At 32.8% G+C, this 24832-nt stretch overlaps 1 protein-coding gene across 5 annotated transcripts in view; it reads right to left on the reverse strand.

Annotated features, from left to right (window-relative positions):
* LOC119071494 (mucin-5AC) overlaps positions 1–24832 on the reverse strand; it is a 131637-nt gene that overhangs the window by 105198 nt on the left and 1607 nt on the right. The window lies entirely within an intron of this gene.

Raw genomic sequence — 24832 nt, forward strand, 5'->3', positions numbered from 1 at the left:
CGAGATCTAATCATTTGATAATTCCTGTTCATACCACAAGCCAGTACAACAAGTCATTTTTCGTAAATGCAGTTTCGAGATTCAATTTGCTCCCGAATGAAGTCAAAATGACTGGAACACTGAAATCCTTCAAAAATCGGTGTTTTGAACGTTTTGTTCGACAGCGTGTGTGAGCATCGTCCGGGGCTACATAGACCTACCACTCATCGATTTTATTTTATTTTTTTTATTTTTGATTTTTTTATGCACAGTGATACACAAGCATTAGGGTCGGTACTATTTCTTTTTATGCTTTTCTGCCCACCCCCGTACAGTCCAATGTTATGCTGCCTTTTTATATTTTTAATGTTCATTTCACTATCGTAATCCTTATCTCGTTGTTGAGGCTCTATTTGTTTATTACGCTAGTCATTTGTAATTCTTCTTTTTTTTTGTAATTTGTTAATCTACTGTTATGAAAAGTCTATGAACATTTGTATAAGGACCTACCTTGTTGTTCTGATAAATAAACCAAATTAAATTAAATTAAATTAAATTAATTGATTGAATTTGACCCATTTTTGCTACGGTAAAAAATGGAAGTTAAAATTAATTTTCGATTTGTTTTCGTTAAATTGTTGTCGAAAATGGTTCACAGATATTTTGATAAATTAACATGGCGAAAAATCAACTCAATTAATTATTTGCAAATTTGGCGAACGCTTATTAGATTAATGAGTTGTTTTGTCTCAAAATATTTGACATTGACACAATTGGGACTGAGAAAAATTTATTTTGGCATGAATGCAGTTTAATGTGCACTAATTTGTTGCGAACGAAATTCCATTCCATTTATTTATCGTTACAGCCCACAATATTTTTTGTCTATACGGTTGTTGTTGAGACTTTTCCTTTCGGTTCGTATTAAGGAAAATTTTGGAAGTAACCCAAAGCCGTTTTTTTTAGTCCAAATGAGTCGTAATAACGGGAAATAAAGATAATTACCAGAGGTCTTAGTTGAAACAATTTGTACAAAGCATCATCACTTTCTTCTACAAACACTTAGTAAAAGGAAGTGCTGTTTATAGTAGGAGAGTGCTGCTTGCTTTTACAAAGTGTTTGTTGAGGAGAGTTAGAAGAGGCTGATGCTTCGTTTACAAAGTGTTTGTTGAAGAGAGTAATGCTTCACTTTACAAAGTATTCGTTGAAGAGAGCGATGCTTCCCTTACAAAATGCCATGCTTCATTAATTACGTCATAAGAAGCTTTTCAGTCCAGCGAATAATCGTACTTTGTGCGAAATATAGACTAATCGCACTTTGTGCAAATAGCCTTTTCATCAAATTTATTGCTTTCCCCCACTAATGCTACCCAGATACTTGGAGATGTTATTTTCTCCATGTAAATTTCCAAGAATCATATAAGGTACGTCCATGCCTAATTGAATATTTTTGTGGGAAGATATATAACACGCAAGATTTGAATTTTTTTCCGCATAATTTTTTTATTGTGCAGCTCATTTCTTAAGTATCTAAAATGCATGGTTAATGTTATTGCCTTACTCTCTATCATTATACCTAAAACCAGCAGTGATACCATTCTTCACACGGATAATTAAAATCAATTTACCATACATTTGACAGTGCGCTCCATACACAACAGCATCCATAAACAGAAAGAAAATCCATTAAAACCAGAGCATTGCCGTATTATGGACTTTCAGTTTTAGGTATTAATTTCATGATGAAAGTAAATTTCAAACACGAATTAGTTTAACGATTCAAATTTATATTTTATATGAGAGCGCTGAGCGTTCAGCTTTTTGAGACGAGAGAAACAAGAACGGTTGTATTCAATTACAAAACGGTAATTTTTTTTTACAAAAATAAATAGCTGAAATTATTACATTATTAAAGTACAATAATAATAAAAAAAAACCCGAAACACACAACATCCATATAGAGTAATTTTGTGTGTGGAATATTATAATGGTTTGAGCGAAGAAATTTGAAAATTAAATTCGGTTCACTATTTTGAAGGTCTATTGTCTGACTCTACATGTTTATTTGTTCATACTCATATCCATATGTTTAGCATGCAAAGAATGAACTTTCTCAAAATTTTGTTGCTTTTCGGTTTATAAGTTTCGAAAAAATGAAAATGTTCGAGCAGAATTATGAAAATACTAAAATTAAATCGAGATTCCTGTATGATCCATTATACTGATAAACGTCATATTGTAATGTTCCACTACCTGAAAAAGTGTGGGCTGCCACATAATATCGTGTATTTGAATTGTCTTTATACGAGTTTTATGTTACAGAAACCGATTCCGCCAATTGCACAATGTTTAATGTGAAATAATTATTGTAAATTGAAATAGTTTCAGGTAAAAATGTGAGTATCAAAAGGTCTTTATGTGAAATTACATTTGGTTTCTAATGAACACCTCTTTGAGATTAATTAAAGTTTTTTTTGTTGTTGTTTTGTTTTATTTGTACATTTTACGAATCGTTTAAAAAACCGAGACACTCTTTCAAATGTGCGTGACTTTGTGACTTTAGCGTTTTTTATTTTCGATTCATTTTTTTCTTCTTATATTTAAATACTTGATGACTGTAATTACAGGCAAATTGTATTCAAAAATTGTGTAAGCAAATAATTGAGACATTAAATTGGATTTTATAAATGAAATCTAAATTTTTGTCATTGAAAAAAGAGTCGAGATATTGTAACAAGTTGTTTTCGGAGGAAATTAATGTTGAAGTGACGCATTTCAAACGTACATCTAAATAAAAACAAGCAAACAAACGACGTGTAAATTGGAAAAAATGTGAATTCCATTACTCAATTTCTATTAATACTTTTAATTAACTGGAGTTGTTATAGTACAGTTGTCATGTAACTTGTTTCTTTCAAAAACCAAAATCAAAGAAATACCCGAGGAAATATGCTAAATGTCTGCAGTTGACAAAGAACATTATTTTAAGCCTAATGGAGCGACTCGTTGATGCAAAAGATATATCATCAATGTGGGATTGGTCTGGAATATTTATTTCAATTTATGGTTTGATAAAATCAACCTTCTACAAATGGCAGGCGTATTACCTTATCTTTGAATCTACTACTTCCTCTGTTCAAATTAGACTAATGATTGGTTAAAAATCTCTTACTTCATTCGGTGTATTACGATACTTTTCACTACATAAAACTACATTCAGGAGCTATTGATAGCATATGACTAGATGTGCCTTAACGGTACAAAAAGTTTGTTAGAAGCATAGGTTTCAACATACGCGTACCATAAAAGTTATAGTAATCTTCTTATCGTTTTATTGTTAAACTCAACTAAAATATAGATTTTACGTGCTTATCGTTCTATACAGTTTTATTGGCTCCACATCGTTTTCTATGCTTTCATTCAGAGAAATGTAAGAGTAGTTGAATTCACTCGTAAGTGTAGTATGCAAGAAGTGAAAAGAGAGATGCTATTGTTATGTGATGGAATGTGGAAGGAATTAAACGACGGAGGTAAACAAAGCCCAAGAAAGGTAAAGTCTCATTTTGAGCTGAGTTTATAGAACATTGATCATTAGACATTGAAAAATGGACGGAAGTTGCAATGAGAGAATCCAATTCGAAGGAAAGTGACACGAACTAAGTTTCTGAACGTCCGAAAAAATTAATCAATCTTTATTAAAAAATCATTTATAACCCGACAATCCGACACACAATCACTCCATTGTATATTGTACAGAGCTCTTTATATAATCACCTAAAAATAGAGATTCTTTTCCTCTAACTTCTTCAAATTTATTTATTTTGCTTTTACTTTCAATGACAATTCCATCATGTTTTAGTCAATTTCACGACCGTAACTAATTAATGCATAGTATAGTATATATAACAACCGTCCGATAGTAATCTTACAACCGCAAAATGATGTCATCATAAAGTTCTTTTCACTCTCACTACGATGGTCTATTCAATATGCTCGATTTATTAGTCGATTCTCGCTTTCGATTTTCTTCCGCATATTAATTTATCGGTTCGAACCGACTAATTTACAAGAGCCACACATTCTTTCATCGTTTTCATTGAACATATACACATTAAACCAAATGATGTGATCGTATCGGATGATGATCACCGTCACAAAACCGATTTGTTCTTGTTGATCAGCATTTAATATGTTTGTTGGCTGAAAAAATTGTTAATTCTAATGAACATGTTGAATCGTAACCGGTTTTTTTGATTTTACTAATTTATGCCTCATCGAAACCATGCAATTTTAATTTATCAAACATGTGGATGGATATATACGATATAAATGTACGTATGTTAATCAATGATGTCTCGTTTTCTACTATATTCAATAGCCTGGGTAAATACGTAATAATACCTTACTTACCAATGGGGTAAATGAACTTCTTGTGTGAAATTTACCGATCGAGACGTAGCCGATATCGGTAAACACATAAGAAGTACCATTTCCATCATTTACCCCATTGTCAGGTAAAGTATTCTACCTTGCTAGGAAAGTAATAAGGCCATTACTGCCCTAGGGCAAAGCATTTACCAACCTCGTTAGGTAATAGTATATTACTTCCGATGTTCCAAGTTGTGTATTATCTCTTCGGGTCGGTGTATTATCTCTTCGGGTCGGGCTGTATTTCCCACTTGTCAAATAACAACTTGGAACCTCGTAAGTACAATGCTTTACGTGATTAGTTTAGGCAATGAAAATTAAACATGCCATAACACGTAAACTATAACTGGGAAGTAACCAAATTTAAATACTCGCTGCGCCCGGTCTAGTGATAAAAAAAACAACATTACAGCACTTGTAGCACAACATAATGTTATTAAAATGCTATTCAACATAATGTGGATTCTGCCAGCAAGTCTTTGATTTGTCTCAATGAACGGATTTTCAATTTCGTTCGGAATACCCAAACATGATGGAGAAATTGATCAGAAAATCGCATTTCGATGAAATATTAGAAAAAAAAATTTCTCCACTTTTGTCATGCTGTATGTTTGCTACATAATATACGAAAATGTGTGTGGTTAATATGCCTCGGTATGTTTGTTAACAGATTATTGTTTATAAAGAAAAATATGAAAACAAAATTATTTTTTTCGAAATAAAATATTTATTTGGATTGATTTGATTTAGAAATCTGAATGAAATTAATTGCATATAATACGCTATGTGTGTTGTTGGTTGTCCGATGTTCATTATAATGTGACTGTTTGATTGAATGCGTATATGATCGGCTGAAACTTGTCTAAACAAATCGTGTATCACCACATTAGTATTCGGTTGAGCTAAGTTTGTTCCTTAAATACGTAACCGTAACATGCTTCAATGAAATTTAATTTTATTTTAAAATTATTGATGTGAAGTACATCACATTTTTGACGTTCACAATATTATTTATGGTAAATGGTCAAAGAAATTATTATTTATGAGTTTTGATTTTATACAACATGATCGTTCAAGTTATGATCATAATAAATGACTTACATGTATCCCACTATTGATCGAGACTTTTCAATAATTTTACATAAAAAATGAAAATGTGATAAATGAAATGTTTTCGTAACGAAAGCAGAGACAGACACATTGTAATCTAACATCTCAATTAGACTTTGTGGCATGGAAATTAAATTAAAATAAATTTTTATAGATGATAAAGCTCTCAGTGATTAGATTTTCACTTTTTCAGTACAAACGAACAAAATTGGTACAATTGGGGCCGCGCCGATTTACATTAGTGACAAGACCAATTTTTACCAAAGTTATTTATTTTCTTAAGCGGTATGCGTGCCACAGTTGTATTCTTTATGATCTGTTTTATTTAAATGTTGAACAGCGGTTGGTCGTATCATTTTTACTTTTTAATTTTAATTGACTTCTTGGCTTACGTAATGTCATTTTTCGGTTGTTAATCATACCGAATGAATTCAGATCACAGCACACGAAAAGGCATTGTAAAGATGTACAAAAAAATGTCCTAATAACTCAGTCCAAATAAAATGGTCATTACGTAGTCGTGCTACCACAGAAATAATGTTTGGAGAGGATTACCATACGACATGAGAAATATTAATTCAAATTTTCAATGAAAAATTTCATTCGTCAAGTCAAGTAACAACTACTCACAGCTTTTCGACTATAGTAGTGTTACGAGTTAGTGTGGATCGAAAATAGGTTCCGGCCGATAGTCGAAAACACTCGCAACATCATTAACTGAGCATATGACACAAAACAGCGACCTTTGAAGTTAACAGTTTACTCTGCCATGTCTTAGATAAATGAGTGTTTAACGGAAACAACTTCACTACCCAGTTTTGTTTTCAGGGCGTAGATTCTCCTAGTATTCCTAACATTAAGAATGCGTAATTTGACAGTTGTTACGAATGTTATGAGAATTGACGCCCAGCTCTTTTCGCATATTGTCATAAAATGTCAAATTTGCATTCGCTACCAATTTTCTTTGATTAATCCATTTCAATAGATTAAATGAAGCAGCAAATTAATGCAAGTTTGACAGTTTATGACAATGCGAAAAGAGCAGAAAACCAAAGATATTTTTCGTTAACTTTACGTTGCTACCTAAATCAGCAGTTAGAAGGAACGATCTTGGATTCACCAACAGTACACGGATACGGTAGTGACGCATATACCAATAATTATAGACACGCAATATATGTACGTACAATGTACGTACATACAACAATTACATAAAATAAATTCGTAATTTTAACTGGAAATAAATCTATAATATTCGCTCTGATTGCCTGTATTGTTAAATCGATCACATAACCGAAAATCAAAATATTTGTTTTAGCAACAGTGAGTAACGGATAAAACGTAAACTTACATCTATCGCTAATGTTACCGCAATTAAAAGAATTGAAGAAAATGTTTTGTAGTGTAATCATTTACATGATTGATAGTTGATGGAATTTACAAAATACATTTTTTTTCTGATGATGTTGCCTTCTCAGATATTTAATTAATTAACAATTAATTTATGTGTTCACTCATCAGGCGCGTCTGCTTTTGACCTTTTTCAATTTGTTATATGAAGATATGGTAAATATATGATTTACATGGTCCAGTCCGCTCAAGTTTGCCATCGACTAGTGATTACAGAGATTATGTTTTTTTCGTTATTGATTATTCAATAAAATATTTTTTTTTCTCACTAATTTCGTGAAGCGATGGCTTTTTATGTAATTTTTAACCTTAATCATTGTTACTGGTTTTTCATACATATTCTTGTTATGACGGTTTATTGGGTGAAAAACATAATGATTCGCTTAAAACTTTAGCATTTAAGTGAATTTTACTTATAATTATTGTTATTATATTAGCCTGTCAGCACTAATAAGCCGGTAAAGCCGTAATTTTCCATTCTTTTCGACTAAATTTCCGCTAAATCACAGGTACTTTATGCCATAATGACAGCAAGATGACAATTTTTTTGTTTATGAAAATAAAATGTCTCCATTTAAATTGAAACACAATGGAAACGACTCAATTAGAGTCAGTGAAAAAAAGTGTAGTTGACAAATCTTTTCTAAAAGAGAAAAAAAACCTGAAGAATTAATTACACCAATAACGTCATTCAAGAGAGAGATAGAGAGAAGACGAAAAATCAATGAACAATTGCGATTTTATTGGCGAGGGGCAAACCACTCGATTTCTAATTAATGCTTAGTTTCCTCTTACCAAAAAAGTACTCCGTGTGAGAGACAAAATTCAATTTAATTTAAGTGTCCGCTCCATTCAACAAAAAAAAAAACTTTACCGACAAAGAAATAGTAAACAACCGATATCGATGTTCCTGAGTACCGATAAAAGTAGTTTATGGTACCGATAAGATTTCTACCGATAAGGGCAACATTTACAACGATTATCGGCAAAAGCTCATTGATTTCAACGAATTAGATTGTAAAATCAATGAGCGAGTAGCAAAATTTAATTTTTCTCTTTTTGATTGTATACTACCAGTATGTACTAGCCTCGGTACAAGCTTAAATTTGACATATGAAAGTCTAGGAGCAAATTAAAACAAGCTTTTGATCAACATACTTCAAGCATGAGTAGTACTCTGAATAGAGTACTGAAACTGGGCAGTAGTGCATAATAAACTGGAAAAGTTTTGGAAAATGTTTTCATGCAAAATAGTCAAAGATCAAATATTATATTACAGTGGTTCACTGTCCACTATTTGTAGTTGTCTGAGGAATAGTCGCTTGAAAAACATTTCAATTTATTTCTTTCCCGTGTAACTCTTTTTTTTCGCTCTTTGGGTGATTTGCCCCTCGATTATTGGTTTGATCGTCATTTCCATGCTATAATACATCCGACAAGATAATTGTTTAAACAATTTATTAAACACTAAACTACCATGACTTCTTAAGCGGCCGGTGTGACCCCGAAAAACTCTATTATTTGTCTATCGTTTCCATTGCCATTTTGATGGTTTTTTTATGTACAACGTAAGTGAAAAACAGAAGTGCAAATAGTGCAAAATTCTTTCACATTTAAATGTAATATGACTTTGTGTCAAATTAAAGCTGTACAATAAATCAATGAGTCAAAAAAAAAAATGTAAAAAATTGTAACGCAAGGTCGTCTTAAGAAGTCGTTTCTTTTGAATTGAAATTTATTGATCCAGATCCACATCAATTAAAAGTTAAATGGAAAACGGTCTTAAGCGAGCAAGTAGCATTATGCCTACTCGTAACCTTACGTTCAAATAAAATGGTAGGAAACTTACATAACTTAGAGAAAACTGTGAATTAATATGGAATTTATTCACGAATTAGAAATACTTAAAACTAAAATCAAGTACACACAAAAACCAAAACTGTATCTCTACTCTGTGGGGCGATTCAAAATAATAATATTGAAACAGTAGGTTCAATCAGATAGTTAAATTATAAATTGTATGAAACCATCATCGTATCGTGATTGAATCAAAAAGGTTACCACCAATATTTATGTATTATAAATATCTAGCATCGATGGTCATCGAGCACACAATGCGGTTTTTATAATGTTTGTATTATCCTATACCGCACTGACGACGCGAGGGCCCGACTATGTTTTAGACACGCGGATTCATTTATTTCAATTTTTATTTTTCGTTTCTTTGTTGTTGTAAAGGCTACTGGTTGAACACAACTGTTATTATCCATAACATTGTTAAACATGCAATTAAATCATTTCCTTACCACGATTTTCAATAAATATATTGATTAATATCGGCTACAAAAAGTGTAACTCCATATTGCATTGAAAGGCGATTTGAAAATGGAATTATTAACTGTGCAGAATCGTTGTATGTGCTGAGCTCCACCTCGATTTTTCTTTCCACGACAGAGCTTTTTTTTATTCAATTTTAAAGCAACGAATTGTGATTTTGTAATTACATTTGATCGAATAAATTATTTTATGGGTTAATTAGCGAACAATGAAAAAAAAAAATGGTTGAAAACTACAAGAAAACTTTGTAAACTTTTGATATCTACGTACTTCATCTAAGTAAAAAACACATTTGGTAAATTAGAACAGTATCGTGTACTGGTTGATGGAAAATTGTTCAAGTTAGTGGTTAACCAAGGACATTTGTTGGATTAAATCAGTGCCGTAGCGAGACCATATTTTCAGGTTGAGGAAATTAGCATTAATGCACATTCAAATAGCAACGCAAGTTTTACATAAATGATTGAAATGAACCAATCGACCAAATTTCGTAGCTTTCGCACACCCAGAAAAAGAAAATTCAGACAATACTCCGTGTATGTGTAAAATTTCTCAGAGATGTGTAATATACTTCACTGGCGTATATGATACATGGACATAATTGAAAACGTAGTTACGTATTTCGGTTGTCACATTTGAATATTCATGTGTTACGTATTGTGGTGATATACGTGGAATATGAATAACTTACGAGTGGGACGGAAATTAAACCCCCATCACGTATGTTAAACGTATACAGTGGATGTTTGTCCTAAACAATGAATTTGCATCATATTGATATTTCGTGTTATGAAGATAGAAGATAAACAAAAAAAAATATTTATTGTGAATTAGGAAAGCTCTCAACAAAATCTTTTCAATTTTTATGAAGTATCTAGTTTCATTTCGTAATCATCTCAGAAAGTTGTTTCAGTTTAAATTATCTATAATTCATTCAAGTCCACTACTATCTTGCCATCAAGTCGTAACTAATTCCTCATTATTTATGAACTTAAATTCAATTATGTTTTAAAAAAACGTCATAACATTGCGCTATAGCGTGCTCTGGGTAACTTATACGCCACACACGTTTATGGCTTTCAAAGTACTATTCAACAATAAGAAATGTCAACCAACACTACTGTACTGAAACATTAGAAAGATCGTTGGCTTATGATCCAGAGGTCCCCGGTTCAATTCCCAAAGAAGTCAATTTTTAATTTGAAACATTTGTTACCAATAACTTTTAAAATGTATAATAACTACTTTCAACTGTTTATATGGTTATGTTGTAAGTGAATTCATATATTCAAATCTCTATCAAAGCGAAATACGTCTCGCACGTATTATATTCGAGCCCGCTGTATAACTACCTTATTACACTTTTTAACAGGGTGAAGAATTTTCCAGGATAAGGTACGTTCGTTTCGTTTTTTGTTTTGCTTTTAGTTTTCCACCCAATGACCGTAGAACGCATATGGTTTTAATGATCTACACTCTACAACGTTCCTGACGATGACCCCTGAAAGAGTTTGTTTACTCTCTATTTTATGATAAAATAGAGATGAAATGTCGAGATCATTGAAACTAGCGGGCCGAAACGGTAATCTTTAGGGAAGTTAAGAACGAAGATGAGGTTCAAAAAACGGAGAGATTTTCTTACGTCGACGAAAAGTTTTTTGTTGGTTTTCTTGATTATGGCTGTAGAGCGTAAGGTCCGTTTTCTTTTAGTTGTAATGTGCAAGTTTTACAATTGAAAACAATTGTAAAGGCCTGAAAAGTCGCGTTGCTACGTGTAGCTACAGTTACGTTGCTTTCATTCCTCGATCCTAGAAGGATTTGATTCTTCTAGAACAATAAAATGCTCACAGCATAACCAGCAGTCATACTCTTGTCGAGAAAACTTCATTTTACAGAGTCTACACAAAAGTTTAACGATTGGTGATAATTATGGAAGAAAATAAAATAAAAGTGAACTGTGTCAAAGGCGCAAATTTTGGAAAAGATAACCATTTTATAGCAGAAAATAAATTTTCTCAGGGTTTTCAGGGTGAGCTATGTATCTACGGCCCTGGAATAAATTTTAATATGTGTTTATTCGATCGAATTGGCCATACAATAATTTGCTAGACAAAGTGCGAGATTTAATTCACCAGAGAACTGTTAATCAATTACGAATGTAATAACACTTATGCCGTGAGTGTGTTGCAATATACCATCATTATGATTTACTCGAAATGTAATTCCCATTCTATGGTTTGCTGTGTGAATGTTTATTTTGCATACAAAATATTTACAAGCGTGTTATAATAATGTTACATTAATCACCAATTAACATTCATATTGCATACCGAAAAACATAACTTCGTTTCCAAAGACATTCCAAAAAGCGTTAAGTTTAAGTTCTTCTTATTTATATCTGAGCCAGCAAAATATCTCTCCATATATCTCGTGAGCACGTGCTGGTAATGTTTTGATGTTTGTTCTTTTTGTGCCTTTTCACATATTTCTTTTGTTTTCCGTCTTGTTTTGTCTAAACATGCGGGTTGTGTTGAAATTTCAATTTAAATAAAAAGCTTTTCAGCTACCGATGGAATTGTTACGATTCCATTGAATTGCACAGAAAAAAAACAAAACAAATCAACAACAGTCAGTGTTCATGATTGATTTGATTAATTAATTATTAACAGAAAATCGGTGTGAAGGTTCTACGAACAATAAATAAGATTATCAATGTTCCTAATATAACCAATGAATATAAACTTACGCTGCCGCGTCGTGTCATTTTTCGCAATATATTTTCGATTCTATTTGCTTATTTACATATAGAAACCTTACGCAATTTATTGTTTCTGATATTGAACCGTAGGTTATTCCAAAGCGTATTATGTTTGCGGGGAAAATCTATCAAACTTCTGTTCCGAATGAAATTTACAATATTTCTATGAATTACATCGTTGTTGATAAGCTATTCTGACTAATCCGATTCCGGTTCAGTTAAATCGTTCAATTAAACAATTAATTAAGATAAAACGTTTTGAATGTTCAGTTTGTTCATTTACAAATGAAGCATGCGTGCATCGTCTGCCGAGCACGTTTCAAGCTTCTTCTTTTTTTTCATTTTTATTGCACGACTTTCTGCTCCATTAGTGCAAAATTTATTAGACGAACGAAGAATTTTAATGCATCTAACGATGTATTGAGAAGGAGAGAAGATATGTGCAGACCTAGGATGATATAGTTTTGAAAATTTATCCAAGATAATTAAACATTTGAATGAAAATTGGATCGTTAAATTCTTCATGAAACTTATCGATCGATAAAATTGTGCATAGTGCAGCCATTAGCGATCAATTTTCTGCCACCGAGTGTCACAATACGACATACCAATACTCTCTCTAGTAAACAAACTCTCAGCCCACTGTGTCAAATTCACACCTTATTATTCTACATACACTATTCCACATTTTGACTGACTACGCTGTACATGTAAATTCCAAACGCTACTTGATTTTTTCACCAAAGTACTTTAATAAAAGTAGTTTGGTTGCTGGAGAGGTTATTATTAGACATACTCATATGAGAAATGTAAGATTTTTCCGCATTGCATTATCGAGTAGGGCCAGGTATGCTAATACAGACTATTCAGTCCGACTACTCGAATGTGTTCAGTACAATAAGAGTAGATTGATTGATTTATCAAATTTGCATCAGAGTGTTGAGAAATTAAGACACGCAACACGTTTTGAGATGTTGATTTTTTCCAGCTATAGTCCAAATTTTCCATACGAGCGGAGCGAGATGCTATTTATATACAAGTTTGTATTCACCAGCTGGTATACGTATTCATACACATTCCTAGTTAAGCGCCTGTAATGGTATAATTGTCAAACTAACATGTGGTAGTTAAGTCATATAAGCAATTAATTACTAAGGATTTCTTGTCTGTCAAATCCCTCAACCTGTTGAAAAAAATTCGTAAAATCATAAGGTCATCAAAATTGCTAAGTTAACTATTGTGTCGATGTATCTTTTCACCGCGAGGCTTATACACTTTTTATACTATTAGGGGCGTCTTCACCGTAAAATGCTAAATTAATTTAACGACGAAGATAGAAAACGTAAATGCAATGGTCTATTGAAAAAGTAATTTCGATTGTTGAATGTAACTGTTAACAGAAAAACTTTGTGTGCCTTTGAACCTACTAATGTTGTACAGCTGAGGAAAGGTGAAAAGGGGCGTCTACGTCTACCTATGTGTTATAGAGGTATTGAGTTCGTTAAGCCGTTTCTGAATGAGAGTGATTCAAATAAAAAAGACTATCCAATTGATGATTCCCAGAAACAAAGGCTAATGTCCGCATAACGAAAGATCAAATCAATAGAGTTTGAGAAGAAGAAGTAACAAAAAAACAATCAGTTCGCATAAAATATCAATAAAAACTGATTTTTGTTTTTGATTCGTAGAAATATGCAAATAATTAAATAGATCAAAAGAAAGTGGAATTAATAGAAAACAAAACACTTTTTGTGTGTTGTACAATTGATAAAATCATACTTTTGTTGCGTTGTAATTGTTATACATTTTGTTTCATATATCGCCGAAAGTTTGGCATTCAATTGTGATTCGATCAATTTGACGGATTAACTGATCATTAATATTAATTTTATTCATGTAAATGAAAATAAAAAATGCGATAGACAAACGCCTTCACCTCGGTTAAAAGGACGTAAATGTACCTTTCTGCAACGGCGGCGCGAAAAGTGGAAAAGTGAAAAGCGGTGCTATTCAGTGGTGATATATTATATGCAATGCATCCTGTGTGCAATGCGCGAATGACCGTATTTGGATTTGAAAGGGGTTTTATCGCACTAGTGCACTCCTGTTGTATGTAACACAAATTGTATGCTGGTTTTATTGCAAACGATGTCTTGTCAACCTGGGCTTCTTGTTTCGTAAATAATTATTTTCGTTCATTCAGTGGTTGTATGTTCAGCATTTCAAAAGTTCACTTGTTGTAGCTGGTTGCAGAAAACATTGAATGCAACAAGGAGAAAAATGAGGGGTTTTTTCCAACACTTTGAGAAATGAGTTTGTTTTTGTCACAAGATGTGGTTATAAGCTCTCTCCGCTCGTTTGATAACATTTCATCTTGTGACAAAAACGACCCCAATTCTCAACTTGTTGCATAAATTACTATTTTGAACCTCTAGAAACTCTTCGCTTACATCCAATTTAAGTGAGTTCGACATAATCTTTGCGAATCAATAATTGAAATAATTGAAATAATTCAAATCATCAACAAAAATCATAAAAATTGTGAAAATTCATACTCAATTTTCAATGTTGCAATCAAATATCACCAAATTTGTATTTTTCTAACCAAAAAAAGTTGTACAAATTCGATGCATTTAGAGACACACTGGACGAAAATATTAAATTTGTTACTCACGCAATAACTAGGCCCTACCTTTTGGGCGGGTCAGGTCAATTGACTGACAATTTTTTCAATATATTTTTAATCAATTTCATTTTATTTTCCGTTATTTACCGAAACATCACAAATAACTGATATATAAAAACCTTCGCTTGCCGCGAACTTCACACTCGTGGGAGTTTCAAAGTTTTCTTTTTAATTGTTCTTTAGTGTCATTCCATACATTTGAATAACGATTCAGAAATGGTTTTTCATAAAAAAAAAATCATAAAATATTTCATGTCATGGCGGGAAATCTGCTACTTTTGCCCGTGATAGCTGACTATCACCGTTATAGAAAACTAGCATGCGTTATAGCTGACTTTCACGTGACTATCCGTGACTATAGCCAACGATCACCGTGATATATGACTTTCACCTGACTATCCCTGACTATAGCCAACTATCACCGTGATAGCTGACTATCATGCGAGACAGATGGATATAACTAACCGACAAAATCAAATTCCATCAAAGTAATCTTTCTCGATTGATTGAATTTCCAACAGTGGAAGATACTGTTTTTCTGGAATAACTTCCAGGTCCTTAATCACACATATTCCATCTTCGAATTTAACCTCAGGAATTCAATTTTGCATTGATGACAAACAATTCCGTTTTTCATAACATTTCATACAAACATTCTAGGGTATTTTCCGGCATAAGACCCTGGCTTACAGTCAAGGGAATAATAAGCGCCCGCCAATATTATACTTTTTTGTTCACCGTTCGAATATTGAAAGAACGTGCGCTTGGTGGAACGAGTTATTTGAGCTGAGTAAAGTGGATTTGTTTCTTCGGATTATTTTTTTTTCTCTTCATCTTCAAATTAAAATGATTTATTTAATGATATAATGAACACGACACACGTTTTTAGAAATAGATATAAAATGTGGAGTTAGTTCAGACGATTGCACAAAATTGCAAAATATGTTTTTGTGTTTTGTCTTGTTTTGTACAAAATATAATATTCGATGTGTGTGCATGCATATATAGTCTGTTGCTCGGTATATTAAGCTTTGCTCATAGAAATATATATATGAACTGGGTCAAAATTGTATAAATATTGCTGATGCGAAGACGATTGTATGGAATGGAATGGTTTTTAATGGTTTGTCTATACAGTGTTTCAATCAAATATCAGATGTGAATGAACGATGTGAACAAAGATTTATGTGATGTTGATAAATCATTCCCGACGAAAGTGTGTATATGCACGAATACGGTGCGACTGTGATCTGTATAAAATGTGTAACATTAAATGTCAGCGTGGAAATGTGACTAAAAATTATCTGCATCTACTGTTTAATGTTTTATGTTTATCTCGTGCGTCGCACGAATTTTAGATTATTCACAAAGTAAAATCCAGAGCTTAAATTCCAATCTTTTTGAGATTTAAAATGACTTTTTTCTGTCGATTTTTTTTTTCAAATCTTTTGAAAGATTTGGTATTTGTAAGGGAAACTTTCACGACTCTCTATGACTGAAGGTACAATATCAACTAGGTGGACAGGTCGTAAGAAGTACCAAACTCACTTCAAGCATCAGTGATACTCTAAAGACAGTACAGAAACTGAACAGTTTGCCATACAAATTTTGGCAATTGTGGAACAATTTTCTCACAAATTACAATTCTATTTGGCAGCTGTCACTGTGATCACTCATGCTTGCAGTGCGTTGGAAGTACTCATAAATATGAATATTGTTACTTCATTGTCGTTTTCTATAGCAGGTACTACCCGTTTCTCAGTATTGTCTGATATACTTGAAATCCTCTTAATATACATCCAGCGGTATTTGATCAAACACTTCATATCTTTAATTTGCAAAGATTTTCTTCCATTATGTCCGAGTGAACAGCAAAACCAGCAATTTTTTCCCCTTTTTCCTTCTAGGTGGTCCATCAATATAAAATCGATTATAAATACGAAGATCATGCAATTTAAACAAAAAAAAATTGTGCTTGTAATAAAAACAACAACAAAAAATCCCATAAGTACGCTGCCGATCTGACCTTGATACACCTATTGCATGATAATCATCCTTTCCAAAAGAGAAAAATAAACACGCACTCACCGTATGGTATGATTGTTTCACATCTTTAATACCCATTGCTGATTCATTATTTCAACCGTACGAAGTACATGCCGCGGTAACGTTTTAGGAAATTAATTTTTTATAGAGACAATCAGAGCTAAAGTGTCACCACGGTGGGCTTTAAAAGCGATAAATATTGCTATGAGACTCAAATAACAGAAATTACTTCTTTTATGAGTAAGAATCTCGCTCTGAATTTCGAATTTCACAGAAAAATAGCAAACGTAGCACATGAAGCACCTACTACAATCCAATAGAATCAATGGATCTGTCAATTTGTAAATGTACTCCATTTACGGGGGTGTCATTACAGTAGACAGAGTATTCTCTGATTTCAACTTTGATGTGCAATGCTAAGTTCTTGATTCAATATTTATAATTTAGCAAACAATGCCAGACAACATAGATCATGAAATGGATCAAATTTCACTCTTTTCAAAGTTCAAAAAATGACTGATGATGATGACACTTGATGTCTTAATGGGTGCTCAAGAATAGTTCACACAACATTTTTCACACATCACGTTGTTCTCTTGTGACATGAAGTTATGGATGGTCTTATTACGAATAATAACTCATTATAAATGAAAATTAATGGCAGAAAAAAAAAGAGTTTAAAAATGAATTTGCCTCTAGGGTCAAAAACTCTTGTCGTTTTTAAATAATGCAATACACTCACCCGTAGAATCAAGCCATATTCCTCATTAAAATCAATGGTATTAATGAATGGAAAAAGTGTCCAAGACAAAAAAATTTATATTTAAACTCCAGATGATGCCTTGAATTGTGCAAGAATACACGAAATGTTTGTGTATAATAAATCGTATAATGAGATATACATTTCCATTAAAGTCGTTTTTATGAAAGATAAGTGCCGTTTATTATGTCTTTCTCTAGGTCAACCATAATGAACTTCAGTTCTGATCAAATTTAATGAACATTTTGGTAGTGGACGGTCTTTTTTTCGCTGCCGTTGTATTTCATTTTGTAGATTTTAATGATTGTTTAATGAGACTGTCTTTACAAATATCGAATGACTATAAGGACCGCGGTGAGACTATGTCGATAAAATTCGGATCTCTAATGCAATTTTTTATTTCTCATTTAATTAAGTGTATTTCATGCTGTTGCTACAGTGTATTACACGTTGGCCTTACTTCAATTAGATATCTAAAAATTATTTAGTTGATATAATGGACACGATATTTCAAAGTCAGTTTCTATCTTAAAGAATGGATGTTGATGGAAGGCGGTAGTTAACCATGAATGGACGCAGCAATTTTTATTGATTTCGTTGACATGCATTGCATCAGCAACATACTCTTTGATTAATTTCTTTCTGAATTATACATTCCCCAATCAATTATTTTCCCATTTGTCTACAATGTTTGGCCAACGGATCTTTTGACTTTTGAATGACACAAAATTTCGATAGAAGCATAGCGCTCCCGAGTATAAAAATCTCTTACACACTCTCTTACAAGGTAATAGAACTGGCACTTGATGTGTAAGCTGGCAATACCATTTAGCAAAGATCACGATACGTCAAAAATGTATGGAAAAATTAGAGAGAGAGAGAGAGAGAGAGAGAGAGATAAAGAAAATGAGATGACATTTGCATTTTCATAGAAAAGTTACGCCCTCAAGTGCAAGTGACTTGTATTTCTGTTGGCACACGTACAGTTGTCAAATTCAAGGTTTTAATGTTACGATGTTGAAAAAGAACCTCACCTTGCACAAACTTAAAACCTTGGACAGTATTTGACACTGCAACATGAAAAAACTAAAATTTAAAAACCCCTGAAACCAAGGCCAAGACCAAGGCTGTATACTTTGGGGAGGTCACGCAGATCGCCATTTTATTAGATACGCGGGAACACACCTTTTCCATACAAACAAATTCACCAAAATTGAATTTTTATGTCGTGGTGAATTTTTTGTTTGAAACATGGTGTGTAACCTGCGTATCTGCATCTGCGTGACCTCCCCAAAGAATACAGCCTTGCCTGAAACATACCCAACACATACTAGGCGAGTCAGTCTTAATCTATTGTTGATGTTCAATTTCATCGTATTCTCGTTCAAAGAAAATGTTGGAAAGTCTTGACTGGCAGCCCAACTTCTCTTCGCTAGTTCGACAAGCAAACTGTCGCCTTGATTTATTTAATTTTTGCTTATCAGTGATGGCTACTCAGCTAACTCACTGACATCATTGACCCAGTCATGGTCTTAGAAAAATAATAGGAAATTCTGCTATTTAACACAAAATTATCACAAATTCGAAAATTATCCGGAAATAATCGAAACAGAAATAAATTTTCGATTTTCATATCTAATGAGCCCACATATCCATAATAATTCCGACAATTCAAAATTTATGTTGTGACGGTTTTCATTACTTTGAACTTGACTCAATGATCAATTCAATTTTAAGTTTTATCGTTTTCGTCTTCGGATGTTATTATGGAAAGGATTTTAGAAGTGAACTGACATTGAACTTGCTAAGAGTTTATATTTCGATGAACTTATCGATCGATCTAGTCGATTTATTCGATAACAATAAATCGTCCAAAAAATTATTATTTTTTCGTTTCAAGTTCATCTGGTCAAGGATCGGCGATATTAGCATGCAGCAAAATAGTATTTTAATCATCAAAGAATGGAAGATCATTTCAATATTTCTCATAAAAAATGACCTCAAACGAAAATTTCATTTGTTGGATTTTGTGGCAGCAGTTGGTTAATATCCAATTATAGTCAAAAAACATTTATTCGATTTTTTCAATTTGCAAACCATTTTTTTTTTCTATCTCTGCTAGATTCCATTTACTCAAATTGAAAATAATAATTCAATTTCCACTTAAATGATTTGCAATTTTTTGTGTTCGACACCAATATCTAAGCAAGGTTACCGATGGACAATTATGTAATAAAATCTAAAAATTTACGCTAAACGATTCATGCAATTCATCCGTCAGTCTGCAAAATGCATTCCAAGCGTATAACAACAACCGCAACCATTTAAAAAAAAATCTAAACATCTTAAGAGAGAGAAGAAGAAAAAAATAGGAAAAAGACTCTGAAGTCATCAAATTTATGGAAATTTGAATTACATTCTCAATGGCATATCGATAATGTGCCTCATCATTTTTGGTTAGATTTATTTACTCAGTTATTATAGCCTCATAATTATCACAGTAAATCAAATACAATTAATAAGCATATCAAAAGTCCATTTCGACTTTATATTTGAACCAGACGAATAGACTAAGGTTAGCTCGTCTAGTATGTGTTTCTTACGTAGGTTGAAGCACGGGTTTATTCAGGGGGTATAATGTACAAATGAAAGTGTACGATCTTGTAAATAAAATAAAATCCAATCCACTGCTGACCGGTGGTGGCTCGCTTGACGAACGAATAGTGGGAGAAGAAATACCTCACTCTCTTCATAGTCAAAGTTTTTAGCCCCGTACGAAGTACGATGCCGTGTGTAATTGATGAAATTCGAAGCAGACGGTAAGGGCAAAGTGTTCGCTTATGTTCATAGATGACGAATCCGCAATAAAAATTTTGTCTGTGTCGATGTCTGTCACGTCGATATCTTGAGTAAATCAAATCCGATTTCAGTATTTTTTTCCCTGAAAGATAGTCTAAGTTCGAAGATGGACATATTCGGGTCGGCCCTTCGTGAATTAGGGCCAAATAAGTGATTTAAGGTCTTTTGGTGATATCAATGGCAAAAAAAAAACACGATGGAAATGTAATTGACACGGCAAATGATAGGTATTGTCAATACCAATCAAGGATTTTTTTTTTAAATCGGGTGAGTGGGCCGTGAAGTGAAAGGCTATTCGGCCCTATGTGTATTTTGCATATAACTCGAGTAAATTTGATCCGTGATCCGATACTAGGCCCTATATGTATTTATACTCAAAAAAATGCGCAATTTCTAAGATGCACACATTTCATAATAATTTTACTTTAACTACATTAACGGGCGCAATAGGCTTACGGTCAAAGTAGGGTGACAGACGCATGAGAGTCACGTAAGCAATAGATATACGGGTTCGTACGGGGCTCAGTCGCAGCAAACGCTCCGACTGTTCTGATGGATCGTTTTTTTTAGAAGTTCTCAAAGGAAAATAAAATTTTCGTCCAATGGTCAATTAGTGGATTTGTAAAGTCAATGTCGCGATACCACAACAACCGAATCTAATAATAAAAATTATTTGAAAATTTCTAGTTTACCAACTTGTTTTAAAAACTATTATTTATTGATCGTCGTATTCATCATCACCAGTTCTCAAAAACTGGTATTCATTCAGCATATCAAAGGAGACGACCAAACGTTTTTATTTACACAGACAACAAAAAACGAATGTGAAAACTATGAAAACGCTCTGATTGACGATGTCGACTAAATACGAGAAGACAAACTCAAGACGTCCAACTGCTTGTTTAAACCATTTGCTTTTTACAACATGTACCTGAATGTCTTTTAGCCTCAACCAAGAAACGATTTTTCTTTATAAATGAAACTTCGTCCAATCAATTCACTTTGGATTGTAGAAATTGTAAGTAAATGATTTGCCCGGTTTTTGTTCAGTTGCACCGTTTCCAGTTTTACGGAATTGAGGTTAGCAATACAAGTGCTTGATGTACGAAATGTCGAAATCGTTTTTACTTTTCTATTGATTTTTTGTTTTGTTTTATTTACTTGAATCGCAAATTTTTGTTTTTACAATTGGAATTCAACTTAAACTTGAGGAGCGTTGCATTCGGTGAAGAAGAGTGCATGTTTAAGTTTAATGTCAGAGATGGGATATACCCAATACATATCCAATAAAAGTTGTCATTGAGTATAGTACCTACCTAATAGCATATATTATGCAGATAATGTCAGCCAGTCGAACAGTAGGTGTGCAATGAGCAAAAAAAAAAACAATGTATGTGCACAAGTTACGATATTTCGATTACGATTTTGATATTTAACGTACCACACAATGGCTTATTATTGTTATTTTCCGTTAATCAAGGCCAAATGTAATTTTTTGATTTCTAATATCGTAATGTCAGCTCCTAGTTAGTTTTCTCGAAATATCTTTATGTAATTGAAGACGTGTAGACATTCGACAATAGATTCCAAGCCGTTCTCTTGGCTTTGTAATTAATTGAATAATGTCATTTAAACCAAACATCCTGGAAAAGTTAGAGATAGTATTCTAAACCAGAAGAAAATAGCTCAGAAACTTTTTCGCCCCACACACCCACATGTTATGTACGAACATCGATATAATATACTGTAGGTAATGAGACACGAAGAACGAAATTTCGGAAATATAGCACACATACAAGTGCAAAAAATACGAATCACAACACAAAACGAGCAGAAAAAGGAAATTGAGAAATGCTGAGTTTCAATTATTTTCAAATATTTGTATGACATTATTTCGCGCGCTTTCTCAAAACGTAAGTCACGTTACACATACATCCATGTGATCTTTCCGCATAAAGTTGCTTTGACATTACTTATCTACCCTATATTATATCGATGTGTACGAAGCATTCAACAATATTTGACCTCACATGTGGTACTGGATTTTTTAAGTTGATAATAGGAAACCTCGGTTGACCTGTAGAGGCACCACATCTTTTTTCAGTACTTCACTCTTTGCGCTCTATTTTGTGGTGATACAACTTCACTCTGATGGTATCCGTGAAACGTCGTAGCAGTGAAGTTGGTTCACGAATAAATAGAGCGCTGACATTAGGATCTTATGACAAAATCTACTAGAATTACACTGAAATCTATAACATTCGTGCTCTAGTTTCCAATCAGTATCTAAGTAAGAAGAAGCAGAGTTTCGTAGCTAATTTCGTTCGCTGTATTTAACAAAATATTTTGTTGTCAGAAAACTCTACACTGATCTTGTGCCTCGGACAATATTACTAATGTTTGTGTACTTCTAGACGGATATAATCTGTTATCATCTCCACAGCTACGACAAAAATGACGTATGAGGTGTAGCTATGTAGCCTACAGAAATTTATATGTTCAAACGAATGAAGTAACAGATTTTGTAACGCCATGTAACAATTGAAATAATGCAGCCACTTCTAAACACATAGACTGTTCTGATCAGGCCGAGAGTTCCGAAGACCAGTTAATTATAACTTGCCTTGGGGGCACTTGTCATTGCATATTTTCATATAAATGTTTGACATATCCCCCAGGGCAAGTAAAAATAACTGGTCTAAATTATATTTCCTTCTCTCTAATCATAACAGCTTATACATCATACACCTCTGGCAATTACTTCGCACCCATTAAACCGTGTCCAAAATGTATTGTACTAAACGATTCTTGTAACTATTCTTGTTCTCGAGAATTCACAATACAAAAAAGTGAAACATAATGAAATGAATAAAATTTAAAATTATGGAAACTGAACCCAAAGCATCCTATTGAAAATGTCAGTTCAAAGATTATGATTAATTGAAGTGCATTTTTATGACATTTTTTTATGATCAACATTAGCAATCCCACGATAGAGATAATACAATTACCATCAGTATGTGAGTATTTTATGACAAAACAATTCAATCCGTAAAGTAGTGAACGCTTTTTTCCTTATTTCTTAATTTAAATTATTTTTATTTTTTGTTTATTATTTTTCGCAAATGAAGTTTTTTTTTGTTCGTTTTGATTACAATTAAAAGTCGGGCAATTGTGAGAGAAAAAGAAATCTTTTATTAACTTTTAGATTTTTGTGTTAAAATAAAATTCAGTTTTATGTAAATTTTCTTTTAACAAAAAGAAATTAAGATATGCGGTTTAAATCGCATACGTTTTACACATAAAATATTGCATTTATTGTACGAATTCGCACAGGTACGATATGTTTGTGTGTACACTACATGGAATATTGTACACTTTGTAATGTTCGATAAAGAAACATTTCATTTTTTTTCTGTTTAAATATTTTTCATTCATTAATAAGTACTTTCAATTTTTGGTTCATTTTTTAACAACAACAACGCACAACTGTTACTTGTTTCGTTGGCGAAACCATTACATATTGTGCAGAACAAGAAACTTTACCCACTTCTATACCAAGTTACTTTACTTTAATGCTTTTGCTTTTGAAGAGTGAAATATTCAACAGACAACATTGAATTCAGCATATAAAAAATGAAGTAAAAGATTCCATCAATGTCGTGAAATTTATTAGATGAAATGAAGTAATTGAAGCTATAATAACTGGTGAAATGTTTGCCGTTTGCGAGGACTGAAAGGCTATTTCGTTAAAAGAACAAATATAAATAAAAGTCTTATAAAATTCTGAACCATTTTCAAATTATTACTTCCAGCCTGAAACTCTAGAGTGACTCTAGAGAGCATGCAACTCTCGAGGGCATTTCCTTACGTCGAATTGTACTCGCGAGAACATTACTCACATTTCCTTATGAGTACAACTATAACTCTCGAGGACATTATAGAAGTGAAGGACTGTCGCAACTTATATGGACGATTCGGTAATTCTGGATTATGGCCACATTACTCACTACCAAATAACCGTAATTCAGAAGAAAATATCATTTTCAAAAAAACTCCAGAAAATGACGGTACCATGTCATGACATGTTGGGTATGACAACAATTTTGAAAATATGATACTATTATCAACATATTCCATGACAGTTAGCCCAACTAATATTGCAAATTACCTATAATTTATTGAGTAAATCGACAGCCACTACTTTCGATTTGCTTATTTTTAAAATCGGAAATATTATTTTCACTAAACTACATACCATTAAATACGACCTGCACTGAAATCGAAACCACTAAGCTCTATATTTAACGATACTTAAAAATAGGTATCATATGCCATCGCCAACCTTCGTTCATTAATCTGAACTTGAAAAATTCCAATTATTATCGAAAGATTTCAGTCGAAATTTATTGTCATAGACCAGTTTTCCCATATTCGTGTAAATCAGAAAGGGAAACCC

The sequence above is a fragment of the Bradysia coprophila genome, assembly GCF_014529535.1.
Source record: "Bradysia coprophila strain Holo2 chromosome IV unlocalized genomic scaffold, BU_Bcop_v1 contig_5, whole genome shotgun sequence".
Taxonomy (NCBI): domain Eukaryota; kingdom Metazoa; phylum Arthropoda; class Insecta; order Diptera; family Sciaridae; genus Bradysia; species Bradysia coprophila.